Source organism: Engystomops pustulosus, chromosome 3 (assembly GCF_040894005.1).
Source record: "Engystomops pustulosus chromosome 3, aEngPut4.maternal, whole genome shotgun sequence".
Classification (NCBI taxonomy): Eukaryota; Metazoa; Chordata; class Amphibia; order Anura; family Leptodactylidae; genus Engystomops; species Engystomops pustulosus.
In genome coordinates, this window is record NC_092413.1 from 47,132,109 (window position 1) to 47,136,604 (window position 4,496).

The window sequence follows — 4,496 nt, forward strand, 5'->3', positions numbered from 1 at the left end:
AGTGTGAAGTTACAGCGCTCAGATTAAGCCAAAGCAAGAAAACTACCTCTGTGTCCTGAAAGCTGTAAATATCATTTTCTGGTTGGCAAATAGATGAATCATTCCAATATTACTATTGACTTTTTTTCTGATATAGGTGTTTCTTAAGTAAGAGACAGTAATACTTTTTGCTGAGCATTGTTGAGTTGTAGCCAATATATATATGTACAAATTATAAGTAGTTTCCTATAACTAAAGATCTACATAAAATAATACTACAACTGCAAATAAAAGTTACCATATTCATCTGCTGCAAAACAATGTTGAGTTTAGGAAGTGTTCTCCATTTGTTATAAGCTTGCAGACAGCGCCCTCTCCTGGACAGAAGCTCACCATTACATTACTTAGTGTTCTGGGAGATTTTATTTTCTTCCAGGCTTCAATTTACGACTTTTGAAGTCCAAATGACGCATTCCCTTTATTATTTGGGTCAGTATGAGATATCAAATGAATATATTTTTGTTATGTTTTAATACCTTTTACAAAAAATCAAATAATTTTTTATAAATTAAATTAAATAGATTAATAAAAAAATATATATCTGTACCACCATAATCTGACACTTTTGACTTTCTTATACTTCGATGTACAGAGCTGTGTAACCAGACAAGCTGACGTTTTCATTCATACCAATTTGGGGACAGTATGGCCTTTTGATCATGGATCGTGGAAATTCAGACATTCAGACATTTGCCCCAAGTCTTTGTTTTAACCCTTTCATTACAATGTGCGATTTGCACATTGTATTGAATGAGGAGGAAAATCCCCATATACTGCCATATAGTAGTATGGCAGTATATGGTGGGATCAATCAGACAACCTAAAGTACCCTAGGGGGTCTGTAAAAGAGTAAAAATAAAAGTAAAAAAAAGTTTAAAAAATTATAAAAAACCTAAAAAGTCAAATCACCCTCCTTTCCCACTAAAATAAAATTTTTGTACAGGCGGTTTTAATTCTTGTAAATGTATAAAAAAAATGATAAAACCTGTACAAATTTGTTATCACCGTGATCGTGCCCACCCAAAGAATAAAGTAGACCTGTTATTTGGGGCACACAGGGAAATCCATAAAATCCAACCCCACAAGAAAACACTGCAGATGAGTTTTTTCACCAATTTCACAGCATTTTGAATTTTTTTCCTGCTTCCCAGTACACGGCATGGAATATTAAATACCATCACTATGATGTGCAATTTGTTATGCAGAAAACAAGCCATCCCACTGCTCTGTGCATGGAAACATTAAAAAGTTATAGAAGGAGTGAAAAATTAAAATGCAAAAACGAAAAAGGGCCTCGGCGGGAAGGGGTTAAATTTTAGGGTTTTTATTATTTATTTTATTTACTTTTTTAAAGGAAACCTTCCACCAAGGTTCCTCTCATCTGTAGCAGGGCTAATCCTTTAGTTCCCCAAATCTTTTAGAATTTTTAATGGCCCTTTATGCAAATTTACTAAAGAGGCTACTGGTGCATGGAGTAGCCGGAGCTGAAGCTACATGGCGCAGTACTCCGCGCCCCAGTAGCATATTGCAATCTTAACCAAAAACTTACAGTCTCTTTAATGGCACACAGTTCTAAGAAGCAGCATGTAACAGGCTGTAAAATGTTCCTTCCTGCAGGCACTTGCAAGTCGGTAGATTGGTTGGATGTGGATCCGGAATTAGCAGCATACCTCAGCCCTGGTGCAGCGGTTAGAAGGCTGGCTAGTTGGAGCCTGATTGGCTCTGCTGCTTGGGTAGCACTGTGGCAATCTCCGTAGCATTAGCACACAGAGGCGCAGACTAGGGAATAGGGGTGTCCCTCTGAAGGGGAAAGCAGAAAGAGCACTGCTTCAGATATCCAGAGAGAGAGAGAATTTATAAACTCTATAATTTGGGGACTTCCAAGGCAACCAATGACAGTCTGGGTTCTGCGGAAAAGATTACATATGTTTTTAAATTTCACAAACATCACGTGTTAACCCTCCAGTGATATAGTACTGCATCACTACAACATTCTGGCAGTAGGTGGCAGCAAAGGACAACGGATCAGGGAAACTCGAGAATTACAGTGGTAGGACTCCTAGAGAAGAGGATGGGGAGCTTACCTGATTTCCACGAAAAAACCATTAGGCTAACGGAAGCAAACTTTAAGAATTCCCCTTCCAGCATGCCATAAAACCACTTACTGTCAATGAAAGCTTTAAAGATAGCTAAGTACTGTGCTCCACAATTTCCGACACTCCCATATTATTGAAAGGAGAGATAAGATACATGCTCATCTTGCTGCTCCACCCATTAGTGAGAATAGGACCCTTGTTCTCCAGATGAACAGGGATCTTATTCTCATGATCAGTGAGGTTCCCAGAAGTCTGACCATTACCGATGACCTTTGATAGTATAGTCAATAGCTTCAATGGTTAGCAGCGTCTCATCTCTCTTTTTCTGTGTCAGAAACCAGATACTAGTAGAATATTTAGAAGCTAAACGAAAGTGTAGATAAACCTGGACCCTGATAATCTAAGCACATTGTCAGCACATAGCATCTCATAGAACAGATGAATCATGAAGTGTCTGCTTAGAGAATCCGCACCCACACTCTGGAATTTTACAATGAGCAGCTGGCAAAAAAAAACAATTCATAAATACGTACAAGTGTCACGGGTGCTCCTGCAACCCACATCCCGGGTCGCCAGCGCACCCGTGAACCTCTCTGCAGTGCCAGCTCCGGGCTTCCCAGTGCGCGTGCAGGTGCTTATGAATTTAAAGGGTCAGCGCACCGCTGATTGCGGCTGGGCGCTTCCCAGTATTAGTTAAAAGCCGGCTCTTCCCACCATTCCCCGCCGGATCTTCGTGCTATATGCCTAAGAGAAAGCTAATACCCTTGCGATATTCCTGTGTATTGACCTCCCATTGTGACCCTGGACCTGTTCCCATTTACGCTCCTCCGCTGCCTGCCCTTCTGCTCTGTCTCTGACCCTGAACTTTTCTGCCTGTCTTGACCTCCTGCCTGTCCCCGACCATGAACCTGCCTTCTGACTCTGTACCACATCTTGGCTGCCACCGCGAACAAAGTTGCACCTGTGGAACAACCTAGTGGTACCACGCTGCAGCAAGTCCAACCCGCTTTGTGGCGAGCTCTAGAGAAAGCCGGGTGCCACTTAGATTCAGGTCCCAGGTGTCGGCTTGTGTCATCGCCTGCACTGGTCCAGGGGGTCCACTACCCCTGAAGCCTGACAACAAGTAGTTTGCACATGTATTTCTGTGCAGTTCACACCAGAATACTGGCGCAGACTGCTTGGTAAAAGTGGTAATATTGCTAAAATATATAAATATAATTCATGAGAAAAGATCTTTTTTTTGGCTCAAGGTTAAATAACTTATTAGAGGGGATTTTTATTAATTAAATTTTTTCCATATCCACATTTAGAGGATGACTATTACTTACCTCCCCCTTCCCATGTGTACCAAGTGTGCCAAGTTGATAAAATATGCAAATTAGCCTGTGCCATCAGGCTCCACAATAATATAATTTATTCATGCCCCGAGGCAGTGCTTGACGCATTTTGAGAGCTGGTGACGCCACTGGTTATCTTTTAAAATCTTGCGTTGGGCAACAAGCCAACAGAGCAGGGAATGTTGTCCGGAGCAAGATTTTCACACTCCTTGTGTTGTTGAGTTGCTACCCAGCACGTCATTTGAAAAGAGAGACAGTGACGTCACTTTCTTGCACCGCCCTAGGATGTGATCAATTATATTACGTTGGAGCCTGATGGTGCTCTGGAGATCACCATAGGCTAATTTGCATATGTTATAAATTTATTCGGCCATGTTAAAGTTATAGGAAATAAAGCTTGGTACACACAGAGACGTGGTGGTAAGTAATAATCATCCGTCATCTACCATCAGCTAATCTGATGGTAGATGTCCATTAAAGGGACACTGACACCAGGTTTTATCCCACTATCAGCGACCTCATGTAGGGTATAACATGTTCTTGTTTAAGAATTCCCTCTTATGTGAAAACACACCTGTTTACCTATACAGATAACAGATATACCCTAACAAATCCCCTCCGGTCAGATGGAGAAGCTGGAAGGGGAGGGTTGCTGTAGATGCCTAGATCTTGGGTTGTATAACAGCTAGCACCATGGCTTGGAATAAGAGAATTTAATTATTAAATTGTATCAGGATTTTGTTTTGGTGATACAGGCATATACAGTGACGCTTCTCCTTCATCCTGACTCATCTCTGGAAAAAGATGACTATTCACTGCTCATTTTCATTTCTTTGGAGCATCTTTTTACATAAGTGAACAGAGATTTGCATAAAGAGGGAATTGTAGAAAAGTGACAAGCTTTAGTTTACATGTCTTCAATGGCTAAACTCAATGCATAACTCTTTCCATGTTTAAGTGACGCAAACTACAGGCCCGCCCACTTCCTTGTCCGCCCATGTGACCTTCTTTTAAGCATTCCTGC